We start from the raw sequence: 18367 nt of genomic DNA on the forward strand, positions 1-18367 counted from the left end.
TTCTCTTGGCCCAGTGTAAACTTAAAACCCAATAGAATCAAATGTCCTCTTGCTTGTCATTGGGATGAGATGCTTTAGTTTGCAGGGTGGGCTGAAAGACCGTTACCCCCTTCAGTTGGGGTGGAGGGCATGACCATGCCCATAGTGGTTGGCAGCCCTCACCGCTCTATTTTTTTATTTAATTCTCTGGCATCTAGTGTGCTTTCTGCCCCCCTGGGGAGTGGATCGGGGGTAGTTACCCTATCTACCACCGCTGGGCAGGACAACTTTGTCCCCATTTATTTGGGGTGGAGTATTGACAAACTCCCACTTTTAAAAACAATTCTTCCCTGGTGTCCAATGGGATTTGTGTCCCCCTTGGGGGCAGATTGGCCTTACAATAATAGGTTAATGTGCCCCTGGAGGGGCAGAAATGGCCATCACTAATGTGCCCCCCCTGGGGATCAACCCTTGCCCAATGGGCCGTCCCCCCAAACAAAACACAAACACACACGGACACCGATCCCTGGTGCCTGAGAGGTTTCTGCCCCTCTTGGGGGCAGATGCGCCTAGTCAAAATAGGCTGATTTAAGAAATGGCCAACAGTAATGTTCCCCTATGGGAAGTGACACTTTGCCCAAGGGGCCACCACCCCAAACAAAACACACATACACACTCAATGATCCCAGGTACCTAAATGGTTTCTGCCCCTCCTTGGAGTCTGATGGGTCTAATAAAAATAGCCCAGTCTGCCCCCGAGGGGAAGAGAAATGGCCTAAAATAATTTGCCCCCATGGGGAAATGCCCTTGCCAAAGGGGCTGCTCCCGTTATGTAAAATAAAAAACGAAACAAAAATCCCTGGTGTCTAGTGGTTTCTGCCCCCCTGGGGGGCAGATTGGCCTAATAAAAATAGGACGATCTGCCCCCAAGGGTGGCAGAAATGGCCTAATATAATGTGCTTCCCTAGGGAGCAAACCTTGCCTAAAGGGCCGGTCCCCTTATGTAAATTTGTTTATTAAATCCCTGATGTCTAGTGGTTCCTTCCCCCCTCTTGGGTGCATATGGGCCTATTAAATACAGGCCAATCTACCTCCAAGATGGGTCAGACATGGCCTAAAATAATATCCCCGTCCCTCGGGGATCAACCCTTGCCTAAGGGGCCGCTCCCTTTATGTAAAAAAAAGAAAAGAAAAAAAAAAAACAATCCCTGGTGTCTAGCGGTTTCTGCCCCCGCAGCTATGCCTAATAAAAATAGCCCGTCTGCCTCCAAGGGAGACAGATATGGCCTAAAATAATATTCCCCCTGGGGAGCGACCCTTCAAAAAAAAACTCCCTGATGTCTAGTGGGCATTCCTGCAGCACGATCGCTGTGCAATCGTGCTGCAGGAATGCTCAAAAAGACATAAAAGGAAAGGAAAAGCCCTTCCTTTCCTTTCATGCCTCTCTGACCTCCCCTTTACCCCTTCCTAAGGAGAAACTAATTAGTTTCTCCTCGGGACACACTGGAAACAGTGCATCAGGGGTGACCTCTGATGAAGTCAGCACGCGATGCATGCTGATCTCATCAGCTGTCCGGGAAGGGAGGGTCAGTAGTGGCAGCGGAAGCGCTTACGTTGCCATCCCTGCCCTTAGGGTGTTTGGTTTGGTGGCCCCAGGGGGAGCATTAGCACTCCCCTGTGGGTCAGGGCTAGGACGCAACAGTTAAATCTGTGGCATTACGTCCATGGCACAGAAGAGGTTAACAGGTGTTTTCCAAAAGTGATTGTACTGTAAATATTTTAATTCCATATTTCTTTAGTTCAAAGATTTGTCTTTTTTTAAGCATTCTGATGGTTATTTCTACCTGTAGATTCCTCACCTGTTGATCACTTCTTCAGGCGCCAAAGTGATCTGAAAAACTTTACTTATTAGCCCTACCCGGATGGTAGTGGTCGTCGGCTTCACACAGCAGTGACATCCATGTGACATCACAGGAGCCACAGAATAAACCCATCGTTGAGGCAACATCAGTTCTCTCCTTTCATTGCCATCAACATGGTCCAAAGCGCTTACAGAGATTTGTTTCTCTTAATGTTTTGCACCACAAACTCCCAAACCAGTCCTGGGTAGACTTCTTAGATTATGCCAACAAACACTGTAGGGTTCCGGTGAGGGGGAGCAAAATGGATGATTTGACTGGGCTTTACAACCTAATTTTCAGGGAGCACATGCTCAATATTTGTTTTACAGAGTTGTGCCAACACCTAGTGGACAGCAGGCATACTGATCCTAGGAGACTTACTGAGGATTGCCAACAGCAGAGAGGGGGAGATAAAAATAAAAATAAGGACTTCTCTCAAGGTTCACAAAACAGTTCACAGGGGAAAGGGTCCCAATCCCAATCTGGCCACCAGAAGAAATGCTTCATTGACAAGAATACTGGAAAGTTTTTCCCTAAGTTCTAGAGTGCTACCAGTATGGGCATTTCAAGAGAGATGAAAAGTGCTCCAAGTGGGGACTGCCCTCAGTGGTAGGTAGTCTCAAGGATTGGCCAGTGTAGCGCTTGAAGAGGAGATTACCCCAGTTAGTATGGAGGATACTCATGGAGTTACCCTAGTTTCCCTGGGTGACAAGTTGATGGTCCTCAGACCCAACATGTCCTCCAATACTTCAAAGTAGAGGAAGTGGTTTACCAAACTAGCCAGTATGAATAATGACTGCTATCAGATGTCACCTGATATCCTCAGAGCGGTTGATATCTAATTTATTCCACCACGTTGTAGTAGCCCGGTGGCTCTGACTCTCTTTGAGTTGGGAGGGATCTTCTGAAAGTTGCTGTGAGCCCTGCCATGCCCATGGACTGTCTGTTAGGGAATGACCTGGAGCGCACTGCCTGGAAGGAAGTAGGGGTCAGGTCATAGCTGGAAATGGTAGGTTTGCCTGAGTATGTCTTAGTGACAACCAGCTCAATGGCTGCCCAGGAAGGGAGTCAAGAGGGCCCGAAGCCTTGAAGAACAGCCCTGACAGCTGCCAGGAAAGAGAAGGGAAAAGAAAATGGGAATGGTGAAACCAGCCTCTGAATGTCCCCTACTACAGCTAGATAGGACTTGGGCGGAGGCTGCACCGTTGCCTACCGGGGCGGACATTGCCTCCCTTGGTAACCAGCCTGAGATTTTCTGGATGGCAAGCAGAAGGGGACCCACCAGGGAGGAGTTCTGCAAGGCACAGAAGGAGTGCCAAACCCTTGAGGTCCTGAGGTGGCAGGCTGAAGCTCAGGCACCTGGTGTCACCTTTCGGGAGTACCTCACATACTAGGTGAATGACCTCCTGTATAGTGAACTAAGGCTCCTGAGCAAGGGAAAATGTATTTGTTGATAGTTCTCCAATGTAAAAGGGTCTTCCTATTATGGCTGCTCATGAGATGCCTCTGGCAGGACATCTGGGACAGGGCAAGACCTTTGCCAGGCATTTTACCCCCTTCTCATTGTCCCAGATGAGGACAGCCTTTGATGCATTCTGTAGGATTTATCTTACCTGCCAGGCTAGTGGGAAAACTAGGCTAAAGCTAAATGCTCTCCTGATTCTCTTCTGCTGTTGGTACCCCCTTTGAGAGGTTGGGTGTTGCTTTTGTAGGACACCTGGACACCAAGACAGTCTTAGGCATTGATGGAGATTTTACCCAGGTGGGGTTCCCCAAAGAGGCACCATCTTCATGTCAGTGTACATTAAGTCCATGTGGGATGAGTGTGGGGTTACTTATAAGTTTTCCACACCTTAGCATCCACAAACCAATCAGCTTGTTGAAAGGTTCAACCAGACCCTTAAAGGCATCCTCTTACCATGCCTGCTTTTTATTTACAGTGATATACCACAGAAGGATATACCACAGGGTGGGGTTAGCTACACGCTAGCCCTCAGGAACCAGAACGCCAAGTTCTGGAAGAAGGCATCTGAGAACTTGGAGGCTTGCCAGGAGGTAATGAAGCAATGGTATGACCAAGTACCTACCATGATGGAACTTGAGCCAGGACAGAAGTTGATGGAATCATTGGCACCCAGGGCTCTCCAGGACTGCTAGCCTGGGTTCTATGAAGTGGTGGAGAAGAAGGGTATAGGTACCACCTAATTGGTGGACCACAAGACTCACAGAAATACCTTAAGGGTATTCTATCTCAACCCCTCAAACCCCATTATGAGAGATCTGTTGTTGCCACACTGGTGACAGATGATGGGTAGGAGGAGAAGAATGACTTGCCAACCCTAAATTGACCTGTGTTCACCCCTCTGGTAACTTGGCACAGAGCAGTCAGGCTTAACAGAGAAGCAATGTGTAATGTATTTATGTAGCATTTCAAACAGCAATAATGTAAAAGCACCACACCAATTTAGTAAAATAGAGTTAGTTTTAATAAATAAAACAAGACAAACATTACAGAAATCCAACCAGTAGAACCAGATATATGCAATTTTTAAGATGTAATTGTAAATAGTGCCAAAAAGCACAAAGTGCAAACTGTGGATATCTGGTCCCTCCAGACCGGGATGAAGTCACAAGTTCAGGTGGACCATGATAAAGTGCTGGACGGCTAAAGGGACCAAGTTAGGCCCAATGAAAACAGAACCTTAAATCCTGGGTTGTAGAGTGCTGCAGGGGTCCACGTGGAAGATGCATTGCGCAGATGAAGCAATGCATTCTTTCAGAGATGTGGCAAGGCTGCAATGTGATGTCTTGTGTCCTTGTCAAGAATCTCGTTAAGGAGAGCTTTGAATGTGAAGTTCAGCGTCAAGGTTGCATCACGCTGTTGGGCAATGCGTCAGTTCTGAAGAGCTGTGCGGACTCCAGCATCGTCGTCAAGGCTGCTGTCGATGAAAAATGTGAGGACCGGCACAGAGGTTGCATTGCACAGTGACGATTCTGATGAGGGGGCTGCAATGTGATGTGGGTTTTTGCAATAGTGGGTTGCGCCACACAACAGAGATGTATTGCTTCTTCTGGATCCACAGAGACTGACAGCACACCTTAGGCCCACTTCCAATGGTCCAGAACTGGGGTGGCACCACTTGACAGGGTAGACTCACAGGTATAAACGTTTAGGCGCTGGGGTCAAGGTTGTTGGAGCCTCCTCTCCCTGAGGCTCAAGTCAGAAGGACAGCCAACTACTCCTTTGTGTCACTCCGGGGTCCTGGATTCAACAGATGCAGGTCCAGTCTTTCTTACCCAGGCAAAGGGCAACAAACAGCAGGTCTATCATAGCAGCTCTCCAGGAGAGTGGCAGTCCTTTCAGTAGTACAGCAGTCCTTCTGTATCCACAGGTCCAGTAGAAGAGTTGCTGCCTGAGGTCTAATATTTATACCTGGTGTCCTTCCTCTGCAAGATGTGAAAAGCTTCTGGAAATTCCCTTTGAAGTCTCCAGGCATCCAGGCTTTCCCGTCCTGGCTCTGGACTAACTACAGGGAGTATGCAGCCTTTTGTATGGAGGCGGTGCAAGTAGGACTGTGCCCAGCTCTGTGCTCCATCCTCCCAGTGATGGCCCATCTAGGCACACCTAAGCTCTTTGTTGTGTGTGGCTGTCTAGGAGGAATACACAAAGCTCAACTACTAGCTACATCCAGACATATGACCCATAGACAGGCTGAAGGCACTAAGGGCCAGATGTAGCAAGCATTTTGCATGGTGCAAACTGCGAAAATCGCAGTTTGCGCCATGCAAAATGCCCATAGCAATGCACATTCACCATTTGCGAGTCGGTACCGACTCGCAAATTGTGAATGCGACTCGCAAATAGGAAGGGGTGTCCCCTTCCTATTTGCGACTCGCATCGCTATGCTAAATTGCTTTGTGACCGCGAATACGGTCGCAAAGCAATTTGCAGTTACCACCAATGTCACACTGGTGGTAACCCATTCGCAAAAGGGAAGGGGTCCCCATGGAACCCCTTCCCCTTTGTGAATGTTGCCCAAAATGTTTTTTCAGAGCAGGCAGTGGTCCATTGCCTCCTCTGAAAAAATGAAACCAAATGGTTTCGGTATTTTTTTGATTTTGCAACTCGTTTTCCTTTAAGTAAAGCGGGCTGCAAAATAAATAAATAAACTGCTTTATTTAAAAAGCAGTCACAGACATGGAGGTCTGCTGTCTTCAGCAGGCCACTATCCCTGTGAGTGCAGGGACTCGTTATGGGGTCGCAAAATGCGACCCACCTCATTAATATTAATGAGGTGGGTCTTTGCGACCCCATAGCGAATCGCAGACGGTGTCTGAGACACCGTTCTGCATCTGATTTTGCGAATCGGAAATTGCGAGTCGCACCGACTCGCAATTTCCGATTCGCAAAATCAAAACTACCTACATCTGGCCCTAAATGGCTAAGGAAGGTAAATGCCAACTTTCAAAAAGTGTCATTTTCAAAATTGTAATTTAAAATCCAACTTCACCATAAATAAGAATATTTCATTACATTTCCACAGATAGCAAATATGAATTGGTTACCTGTACCCATTTGTAAACTACAGCCTAATAAATCTAAAACTGTAACTCCAGTGTAACATCAAGGCATTTCCCTGGTAGTTTGACATCTGGCAGGCTCTCTGAATATCAGAGAGGACATACCTCAGTCTTCAATATCTAGTCAATCAAGAGTGGCAGCTCCATCCAGAGGTGTTGCAAGGTCTGTTCAGAAACTGGGGAAAACCTTGGTTAGATCTAGTCACCACTCCCAAGAATGCGCAATGTCTCCACTTCTGTGTGCCGGAGTTTCCAAGGTGAATTTTATCTTGAGTGAAGCTCAGGCCTCCTGTCCACTTTTCACAATACCACTACTGGCCAGAGCCTGATCCTGGCCTGATCACGAAGATCAGGAATGACTGAGAGCAAGTCATTCTTGTGTCCTCGGATTTAGTTTAGAGAGTATGGTATCCTGAATTCCTGAACTTGAGTGCCAGTCCTCAAATCAGACTGCCCTTTTGGGAGGATCTATTGTCAAAGCAGCAGGGCAGGGTCTTTCATTTGAGTAGGCTCCACCTTCATGCATAGAGATTGAGCTGTGTTAATTGACAGTTTTCAACCTCCCTGCTCAAGTCTGTGAGATCATTCAGGCAGCCAGGCATCCCTAAATCAAAACCGCATAAGCTTGCTTTTGGAACAAATTTGTGGCTTGGTGCACTACCAAAAAGGTTGATCCCCTTTCTGCAATTCTGTCAGAGGTCTTGTTATTTTTTCTTTCATTAGTCTGGAAAGGTTTTGTTTTGGGTTAAAGTGCATCTTTTGGCCATATTGGTATTCTTACCGTTGCTTGGCCAGCTCTTCTTGTTTAAGTCACCTATTGTGACTCAGTTCCTAAAAACTCGACAACATCTGTTCCCTCCAAAACCCTACATCATGCCCCAATGAGGTTTGAATCTCATATTATCCATCTTCATGTGCTCACCCTTCGAGCCAATCCAGAATTACCCTTTCCACCTCATGACCTTAAAACTGCATTCCTAATGGCTATTACATTGGCCAGGAGGGTTAGCAAAAGAAGCACTGTCCGTGCACCCTCCATATACCACATTCTTAGTGTAAGTAGTGACGCCCTTCCCCATCAGCCAGACCATGAGTTTGGCGACCTTCTTTGCTCTGCCTCACCCTTCCAAAGAGGAGAGTCTATCAACTGAATGCAAATAGAGCTGTATCAGTCTATGTTGATCATACTGAGGAACACCGGGTGGACGATCAACTGTTCATTGGGTTCGCCGGAGCAAAGAGAGGACAGGCCATGCAGAAAAAGGACCATTGCACAATCAGTTGTACTCTTCATTAAATTCTACTACTCATAGCCAAGAAACAACCCATTGAGGGATTGTATGCTCATCCGCTGGAGCCAAAACTCTGACCACTGCATTCGCTCATGGAATCCCTGTCCTGGACATCTGTCAGGCTGAGAGGTGGTTATCACTACACACATGTACCATGCACTACTGCCTGGACAATCAGGTCAGTTGTGACAGGTCCTTTGCTTGTTTGTTCCTCCAGGACTTATTGGCCTAAATCTGGTCACAGACCCACTTCCAGGGAAGTATTGCTTGTGTATTTATCCCAAGGTAAGAAATCTTCTGCTTAATGATTCTGTATCTAGGCACAGATTTCTTACAGCCCCTTCTGCTCTGTGAATGGATTTCTCCATACAGGGTAACCCATATGAGGTCCTAAGTATCCATACACTGGAACATTCTCAACCTTCATGACTGACATGGGAAGGTCACGAAAGGTAACTGATATTAGTGCACTGGGTTGGCTTCTAGATAGGTACCATGCATGTCCCTTCTGGACGAACAAAGCAACCTACCTGCAAGCAGAGGAACTGCTCCAAGATTTTACAGATCAAGTCTGATGCTCCAGGAATATTCTAAGGTAAGGATTCTACGGCTAAAAAAAGACATTACCAGAAGTAGGGAATTTTGTTCATTCGGTGATATGAGTCAAAATTGATTGAATTTGTTCTGGGTTTTAGAATGAGTGTAATTTCAGCCTTGCACATTGTCGGGTGTGAGACTCATATCACGTGTAAAGGAGTTGAATAATAATGGCCACATTTTCTTGCAGGAAAAGTAAAGGGATTTTGTAGAAGTCTACCAGGAACCCACCCAGTCCAGATGTCTTTCCTAAGAGCATGGAGCACAAGGTCCTGTGCAGTTCAGTGTGGTGAATTGGTACCTCAAACTTGTCCCTATTTTAGGGTGTCATTGGGTACATTCACAAGTTTGGAGATAGTCCTGGCTATGACAAGGACTTTAGGGGTCCTAAGTGTAGGGTGCTTGATCGAATGAGTGAAAGGCTGTTTGTTTCTCATTTTCAGTGTTTGCCCATGGATAGGTGCCTGTTTTAACTCAGGCTATGTGTGAGCTGCATTTTTAATAAATATTAAAAAAACAGTCCTCAAATTATTTTTAAGCTGATCCCTAGCCTGAAAAAGCAGAAATAAAATCTAATGCTGGTTTGAAGGATGCTTTATTTTCTGTGTGTGCCAGACAGCCCTCCTACAGTAACAATAGCTTTTGGGGCTAGTCACTATGGGACATGATAACTTTCAATTTCTACATGTTGTGGGCTACAAGGCCTACATAGGGGTGTAATAGTTAAACAGGAGGTTTTCTCTTGTAAAATGCATTTGATGTATAATGCTACAATTTTAAAGCTACAGCATCACTGCTGCAGTGGTCGGCCTAGAGTCATGGTTGTCTTGTCAGACTGGTGTATGAAACAGTAGTGCTGAAGTCCATAGGTGAGATTTAACTTTCCATGCCATTGGTGTACTTTAGACACCGTATACAATAACCATATAGGAAAGTTACCTATGGCAATCAAGTTATTAGCCAAATTTAACATGTTTTAGAGGTCAGAGCACATACACTGGTGCCTGGTTAGCAGTATCCCAGTGCAGTGAGTCAAGAAAATAGCAGCATCAGTCCACAAAAAATGAGACTGACCACAAAAAAGGCTCTTTTCTTAAATGCCCCCACCCGACAAAAGATGAAGGGCAACTTAGCCATTCCCTTGACAGTTCTCATCATCTAAGTGGAAGAACCTGGAGAGTTTATTGGTGTTGTCAGTTGAGGAATATGGTCTACTGTGAAGCCGCCCATATGCTGTAGGGAAACTGACCACCTCTACTGATAAGGGTTCTCTCCTCTCATCTGCTTTAGGCACTGTAGAGGTCTGTGGCTAGTTTAAACCTGCAAATAAGTCCCAAACAGATAAAGTCCCTGTTTTTGCAGTGTCCAAACCACAGCAAGGGTCTCCCTCTCTATTGCACCTGAAAGCTGCTCTGGTCAGGGCTAGCTGCCTGCTTATAAGGGCAACTGATTTATACTGACCCTCCTCATTCTGCTGTGATAACATGACCGCAGTGTTATGAAAGATCATTTTGAATCATATTTGTTTGCTGCAATTAGGTATCTTGAGGATGGAAGCAGTGTGTAGTGCCTCCTTCAGGGTGTAAAAGGTCTTCTGATACTTCTCAGTCCATGTGACCTTCTTAGGCTGCTATTTAGAAGATAGCAGTCTCAAGGGGTACTTTATGCTATCATTCCCCTTGGCAAGCCTCCTGTAATATACTGTCAGACCCAGAAAACCTGTGACTGAGTGTTGTGTTTGGGAGGCTTCCAGGTCATGATAGTCTGAATATTAGGCTGAAAAGACTGCTCATGTCCCCTGCCAATTAGGCTGCCAGGTACACCACACACCCCTATCTGGCACATGCAGGGCATGACAGTCAGTTGTGCCTGGTTCAGGACCTGAACCCCTTTCTTGAGGTGGTTCAGGTGTAACTACCAGTTGGATCTAAAGACAGCCGTATGACCCAAATATGCTACAATAAAGATCTTCAGCCCAGAGAATACCTGAAGTTGACATGGCATTTCTTCAATCCAAGGGCCATCATCCAAAATTGTTAATGGCTCTTAGAAGTTGAGAATGCTGAAGCTCTCCTTTGCTCCCTCAGTTAGGAGAATACCTAGATGAAAATTCAAATGTTCGTAGATACTTGACAACCCCTAGGTCGTCAATGAGCTCATCAACTCTGGGAATGGAGTATGCATCAGTCTTGGTGATGCCACTGAGTCCAACCTAATCAACAAAAACCTGAATTCTAGGTTTCTCCTTCTTCAAATTGGACTTGGGCACTAGCACTGCGACCCCCCCAGTGACTATTAGAAGGCTCAATCACCCCTAGGGACAATATTTTGGGAACTTCTGCCTAGATGCTGGTACTTACTTTGTCCGGCAACTTGTACATCTTATTTCTGACAGATAAACAGTCACCACTGTTAATCTTGTGGACACAGCACTGGGTCAGTCAAGGTGTCAGTGACACCAGTCCAACAAACAGTCCCAAACATTGGTGACAGTCTCACTGCAGCTGCTCTGTCAGTGTAGTAGAGCTACCTACTCCCTTCACTGTGTCACACACTCACTGGGTTCCACCCGCAGAGGCAATGCTGGATCTCCAGTCCCAGCTGGATGCAGTGTAATGAAACAAGTAACAAGTGTCTCGTTCCAAAACCTGTCCCCAGGGAGGAAAGGGGGATGGGATAAAACATGAAAATGTGAACTCGCATCACTGATGGAACAGTTCGGCCTGCTCACACTTTGTCCAGTAGATCAGGACTTCCTGGACATTGTTATGCTCAATGCAGGTGTGATACACTAAAAACAACAAGAAGCAATGTTACCCATAGGTTCCCAACTCAAAATAATCTATCAGTTGTTTTACACTATTTGTACACTGACAGACATCATCATAAAGTTTGCATGAGAAAGAGCAGAGACCATTTCAAGAATAAACTGCTGATTTCCTGGCACTCAAGGGCATTCAGGATTCTGAATTAAAGTCAAATACAACTTAAAACTCCAGGAGATTCATCCAAAATAGTGGAAAGGACTTGACAAGAAACACAGTGGCAAACTTTCAGATCAGGTACAATAGAGTTTAGTGCACTGCTATGAAAGAGTCTTGAGTGCTGGGCCTTGTGAGGTTGAATACTCAAACAATGTCCAATATTGGAAAACATGCTCAGGCCTTCAAAGGAAATGGTCTTGGGAATATTTGGCTAACCTGTGGATTAGTGTGCACGAACCTGAGGGAGGGTACTTAGCCATGACAGTACTTGAACTTGAATCCGAAGATGACGACAAGAGAATGGGTGCAAGAAGCTCAAGAGGAGGCAGAATAGTAGCTTATGAAGGAAACCACTAGAAGTGTTGCAGATGCCTGGATTATGGAATCATCAGGAGGACTTGGAAGACTAAAGTGCTAGAAGTTCTGGGCGACTCAGGAGCGGAGTGCAGGGATGTTGCTTGTGCAGGATAGGAACGAGCCAAACGTCGATAAAGATTCAGAAGTGGTATTTATTCAGGAAACAAAGAGTGCTCCAGAAAGGCATGTGTCCTATGCAGCAGCATAGAATATTCAAATGAACCTGAGGAAGATCATGTGTTACATACAATGGAATTCAAAGTCTATGATGGTACGATTCAGTTGTGCACAGTGAAAATGTAAATTTCCTAAATAGACATGTGATATCTGCAGGTGCACTACAGACCAAACTTGCTTAGCTATAGAACAGGAAGGTCAATAGTTCAGCCTTCCATGGAGAACAATCATGGAGTGCTAGAGGCTGGAAGGTGCCGCAAAGGAAACATGACTTGGAGTGCTCGGTACAGAGAGGGGCCACAAGGGAAGGGTGACATGAGCTGGGTGAGTAACACCCACAGGACATAGGGCACAAGATGGAGTTGTGACACACTGAACTATGCTTGGCACTGTGGGATGTGAGGTCTTGGAGAGGTCCTCCTTCCTCCTCCTCCTCTTCTCTATTAGTGGCCATCAACATGGTCATGTCTTCCCTATCAAAGTAGGACTTCAAATGGGTCACATGGATCACCATGTGGGATTGTTTAGAGGTATCAAGGTCCACTAAGTAGGTGACCTTTACTTTTCTTCTCTAGCACCATGTAGGGCCTAGTCTTTTAGTCGTAAAGGGTACTAGGAGCTACAAACTCTACAACTCACACCTTTTGGCCTAAGAGCTTTTCTTACTTTTCGTCGCACCAGTGCTTGATCAGCTCGTCTACATTTTTTTAGTCCTCTTTCTGTACACAGCCATGCAAGAACAAAAGTCCAGCACATAGTTTATGATGTCCTGTTTGGGTTCCTTGAGAGGTTTCTTCTACCCTTCTCAGACCTCTGACAGGATGCCCATGCAAAAACTCAAAGGGGCTGAAGCCGACTCCTTTTGTGGTATTTCTGTACCTCCCCGTAGGAAAATAAATGTCATAGTAGTTTGACATCCCACTTACTTTGGAGTTTTTCAGACAACACTATAGTCATGCTTTTAAGGGTCTTGTTGAATCTCTCCACAAGCCCATTGGTTTGGGACTGATAAGGGGGGTGAATTTGTAAGTAACAACTGCATATGTCCCAGATAACATTCAAGTATGCAGACATGAGCATGTCTCCCTCTTTGTGGAAGCTTACTCTGGAAAAGATACCAAGCAGGGGCCTGGTCCATTGCCCAGCCAAGTAGGTATCATGGTGTAAATTTAAGAGGAATTCCCTGGAATTCTGGGGGACTACTAATCTTCTGGTTGCCTGAGATTTTGGATACTTAACCTCTTCTCAGTAGGTCCTGTGTATCCCCATGTTCTTAGACCTCAGCCAGACATTGAAGGGCCTTTAAGAGTTGGGCAGTCTCTCTGCAACTGGCAGATTTCCTCCTTGGAGGGTTGTTCTGCTCCAAGTAACTTAGAAAGTTCTATCAGGTCTCTCAGGACAGAATCCTCTTTTGTATTATGCTCTAGAGCTTCCCCTGGGGGGGCAGATTGTTTCTGAACCATCAGAGGTTTTAGTGCCGGTTTCCTGTACTCCATGCCCTTCTTCTCATTTGTGGGAACCTGGGCCATTGTTCCAGACTCCAGGCTCCCTTGTCTTCTCTGACGGGCTGTTTGTAACCTTGTGGCCCACACCCTCACTCAGGTAAACCCAACATTTCTGCATGAGTCCTCCTTTCTATCTCTACCCAAGCAGACATTTCAAGGTCATTTCCTAACAGACACTCCCTTGATACGGCAGGGCTCACAGCTACCTTTTTAGGGCCAGTACCCCTTCATCTCAAAGGTGACCATTGCCATCGGATAGAATTTCAAATCAATGTCAGGATTGACTGCCCTATGAAAAACACCTAGAATGATCAGCTCTGGGGAAATCAGCTGGTCTACCTTAGGGGTCATGCTGGTTCCTTTATCCTGCAGTGCCCCTACCTTGGCCATGTTGTTGATTGACCATTGCCTACATTTTACCATACTGAGAGGTTCAGCGTCAAAATTGACCCCACCCACGGATTCTAAGGTGGCTTCAGTCCTATCCATAGTTTCCCCTGGACAAACTTCCTCCCCAACCCTTACACGTGTAATCCATTGTTTCTGACCAATACTGTGATCTTCTTGGCACAACCAAGCCTCCCTTCATGTGCCTTGGCTTATGAGAGTACAGTCTACCCTAGCCTTAGCAGAGTCAAAGGGTCATTGCACTCACCCCACTTAAGTTTACAAAAAGGTAAAGAACTCCCCCTCCATGGTTAAACATCTGGACCACTTTGAGAACTTTTTTTATTATTACTGCTCTGCTTTTTCCCCTAAGGGGGGACTGGACCCTTTTTTGGACCATTTCCCTGGGACTCCTTAGGCACCCTAGTGCACAACCCCATGTTAACTGCTTTCTTAAGCTACCTGGGTCAGAAAGCTTGGGATCCACTAGATGCTAGTGTAACTCTGATATACAATTATACAATTTGTGTTCCTTTATGATCAGATTATATTGCCCATCATAAGTATTGAATGTATGACCTTTTCCCAGCCACTACCCCAGTACCTTTATTGAGACACCTACAAAATCAACCCAGGACTGTTGAGAATCTTTGTGTGTGTTCTGAAACTTCTTCTAATATGCCTCAGGTGTACAACCAAACTTCTGTACAAAGGCATCCTTCATGTGAATGTATAAGACAGCTACCCCCTCTTTTGACATCAGGAGTTATCCCTCACTGGTGTAGGTACTTACTCCCATAGTAAGGCCACCAGTGCTATTGGCCTACCCTGTACATTGTCAAAGCCCTTTCATAGGAGGCAAACCATTTGTCAATTTCATTTCTCCACCACAAAGCTAGACATAAAACCCTTGGGCAAGTGAGAGCTGTGCGGGCACTCTGTAGATTCCTCACCATTGCTACCAACCATCTTCTTTGAACCGCAGGAGTCCTAGACTGCTGCTTTCTTCTCCAAGGATAGTTTATTTTCTTCAAGTGCTAGTGTGTTTTTCTCCAGTGCCATGGCTGCCAGTTTGGCTTGCAGCTCCCTTGCTGACTGCTTGTTGCTGATCTTCAACTGGCAGATAGCCAGCTCAGAAAGATATATTCTGACAGAGCCTCTGTTGCTCCCAACCCTAGAGAGTGCACCAGAAAATCCATTTAGGGACAGGTGGTCCCATGCCACTTCGCCTGCTGGGATTTCCTATATCTGTTCATTCTCAGAGGGGATCTGTACTTGACAGACCTCATTCAAGTCCCTAAGGAACTTTTCATAGCCTGATTTTTTACCCTCCTGGAATTCAGGCTCATTTCAGTAAGCCTGGGAGGAATTATTAATTTCTTTGGCAGAATCTGAAGAATTTGGTAATTCTGGTGACTCTTGTAATGCGGAATTGCTTATAAATTTTGCCGCTCTACTAATGGAATTAATCTTCATTCTCTTCAGTTGTTTTTAAAGAGGGCTGGAAGAGAGAGCCGTCCCTCTACAATTAAAAATCACTGCAGATTAAAGTTTAAACTACAGTGCTTTTAAACATAGAGGGACTGCTCCCTCTTTCAGCCCTGTTTAGAAACGACCACTGTTAGTGCATACCTCTTGGTGCTCTTATATTTTCTGCAGTGATTACTGCATAATATGTAAGGACACAGGTGAGAATGCCATACAAAGTGATGTGCAGTGGTTTCTAAAGCTTAGAAACCACTGCATACTACTCGGCGGCAAGACTCTTTGAGTATGTCAGCATGCCAAGTGAAGTTTGGCTGTGCTATTTCTATAGCACAAATTGCATCCTCACATCAATTTTGGGAAGCGAGGGTGCATTTTGCACTAAGAAAATAGCACTAAAAATCCCAATCCACCCTGTTACAGAATTCTGACGAATCTCACAGAATCTTAATGTAATTCTGAAGGATTCTGCAGGATCAAATTCCAACAGTTCCACCCATCCGTTATCTTTAGCTTCCTTTCCTAACATAGAGCCTTCATTCCTACTACTGTAAGGCTAGCCAACTCAATGTTCTTTCAGACTTAAGACTCAAAACATGTGGCCAAGAATAATGCTAGAAATAATAAAAGAATGACCTAATCAGAAACTTGATATGAATAAAAAATCAAAAATAATGTTTTGTTGTCAGTTAAATTTAGAGATTTTGAATTTCCAACTTAATGTACAAGTGATACTTCAAAACACGTTATTAATCCCACCACTGACTACCAATGTGCGAATATGAATTATTTATTGAAGTGGATGGTAGTCTACCACAAGTAATATGGTCACTATCTTGTTAGTTCTAGCTAAAGGTTTCAGTAATTTAAACCAGAGCCCACCCCTGGTAGCTATGGCACAAAGCAGACAGAATTAACTTAAGAAAATGTGTAAATCATATATAAGTACCAAAAATAGTGTGTGAGGAAATGTGGTGCTTTATATGGTGTGGTTGGCTGATCTCACCATGTAATAGACTTACCACCCCCTATAGGATCAATAGGTTATATTTATTAAATCCTTTCTCTTGACCCTGAGTAACTGTGGCTCTGAGAAGCAAATGTTACACAAAGGAACAATTGTAAAGCATTTAAACGGCACCAAAACGACTGAAGAAGAAATAGATGAGACAAAATCTGACTTTCATTTATAAAGATAGACTGTATATTTTTTATTTTTAGACACCACAATGAAAATAAATATATTTTACAAGGCACAGTAAATATGCACGTCTTACTCAACCTCAATCAAGCACTGGCAAAATCAAAAAATTTGACACTTTCATTTTTAAGCAAAAACCTCTGGCTAGTTGTATTTCTGACAGTTAGAGTTATTTAGGGCCAACAACTGTGGCAGAGAGCCAGTCAGGGGGAGAACGTAGGCCCTCAGAAACAGTTACCTTAGCAGGCCAAGTAGTCTTCAGTCAGTTCCAGGCACCTTTAGTTTTCCTAAAAGTGATCCTGATGCAAGATATACAAGATGCTGAAGATGGTCAAGGATGCTGTGGATTCGATGAGGATGGCCCAGTTCTTCCTCTGACTTCTCCTCCATCCACAAATGGTGGGATGTGGTCTTGGTCACAAGGTCGACCTCTTTTCAAGTCCTCTCAATCCTGGTAGAAGTCCAATTGCCCTTGGGCTACCAGTCGCCTAGTATCGGTGTCATATCCAAATGCATCTCTGGATAATAACTCATCTTTTGGGTGGCTAGGCTGTGCTCCTACGATGCTGCCAGACCCAGGGAATTCAGGTGCAACTTTGAGCTTTGAGCCTAAGTGCCTGGTGCTGCAGGGTGGCAGTTGGGGGTGATGTAAAGATTCTGGGCTACCATCTTGCCCCAGCAGGCTTCTCAGCTGTTGTGAGCCTGTGCTGCAAACAGGTCAACCAAATTTCTTTCGGAGTCTCTTGCTTCAGCTGGGCTCCTCGGACAACTTCTCCATGAGCAGGACACAGAAGGTTCAATCCCTTCTCCTTCAGGGGCAGTCCACGCGAGTGCAGCCTCTTTGTTCCAGGTTGTTGGAATAGTAAGGCAGTCCTTCTTTGGTCCTTCGCCCAGTCCAGTCAAGATGTGAGTTGGGGGTGCCAGCGGTGACCTTTTATGCTCAGAAAAAACCTTCAGAATAGGATGCAGTAGGTAGCCAATGGGCTACCAGCTCCCACCACTTTCTGATGACCATTTCCTATGAAGTGTAGCATCTGGCTATCCCAGAATAGCAGAACATCACTGACTGAAAACCCCACAACTGCCAAGAAGAATTTCCTCAACAGGATGAAAGCTGTCACCGCCTGGATGAAGGACAGCTACCTCGAGCTCAACTGTGACAAGACTGAGATCCTCCTCCTGGGACCCTCCACATCAGCCTGGGACAACTCATGGTGGCCATCTACCCTCGGCACCCCCCACCCCAACAAACCATGCACGCACCTTTGGCTTCATCCTGGACTCATCACTCACCATGACCCGCCAAGTCAACAACCTCTACGCTGGCACCACCAGGATGAGCCTGACGAAACTACAGCACATCCAAAACACCTCCACCAGACTCATCCTGGACTTTCCCTGCCTCAAAAACATCTCCAGTCACCTAAGAGACCTAAACTGGCTTCCATAGAGAAAAGATTTAACTTCAAACTTCTCGTCCACACATACAAGACCCACCACGACCAAGGACCTGCCTTCCTCAACCATCACATCACCTTCTACTCCCACACCAGACCTCTCTGCTCTGCTCAACAAGCACTAGGAATTGTACCCCACATATGGAAGACCTCAGCTGGTGGAAGATCCTTCACCTACCTGGTCTCAAGGAGCTGGAACACCCTTCCCCTGCACCACAGGCAGTCATCAATGCTACCCCAATTCAGGAAGGACCTTAAAACCTGGCTCTTCAACTGAAGCTCAGAGGACAAAACCCCTCAGCGCCCTGCAACCCTTACAGGTGAGTAGTTTGCGCTCCATAAACCTGATTTGATTTTGGTTTGAACTTCTCTCTCAGAGTCCATTGCTCACTAGCCCAACCCAGAGATATGGCTACCAAGGGGACTACATGCCCCCAATAAACTGGTTTGGCAACTGATTCTTC

At 45.6% G+C, this 18367-nt stretch overlaps 1 protein-coding gene across 50 annotated transcripts in view; it reads left to right on the top strand.

Moving 5' to 3' along the window:
* Positions 1 to 18367, top strand: part of LOC138288307 (mucin-19) — a 1675551-nt gene that overhangs the window by 623702 nt on the left and 1033482 nt on the right. The gene's annotated exons all lie outside the window — the stretch shown is intronic.

Source organism: Pleurodeles waltl, chromosome 4_1, assembly GCF_031143425.1.
Source record: "Pleurodeles waltl isolate 20211129_DDA chromosome 4_1, aPleWal1.hap1.20221129, whole genome shotgun sequence".
Taxonomy (NCBI): domain Eukaryota; kingdom Metazoa; phylum Chordata; class Amphibia; order Caudata; family Salamandridae; genus Pleurodeles; species Pleurodeles waltl.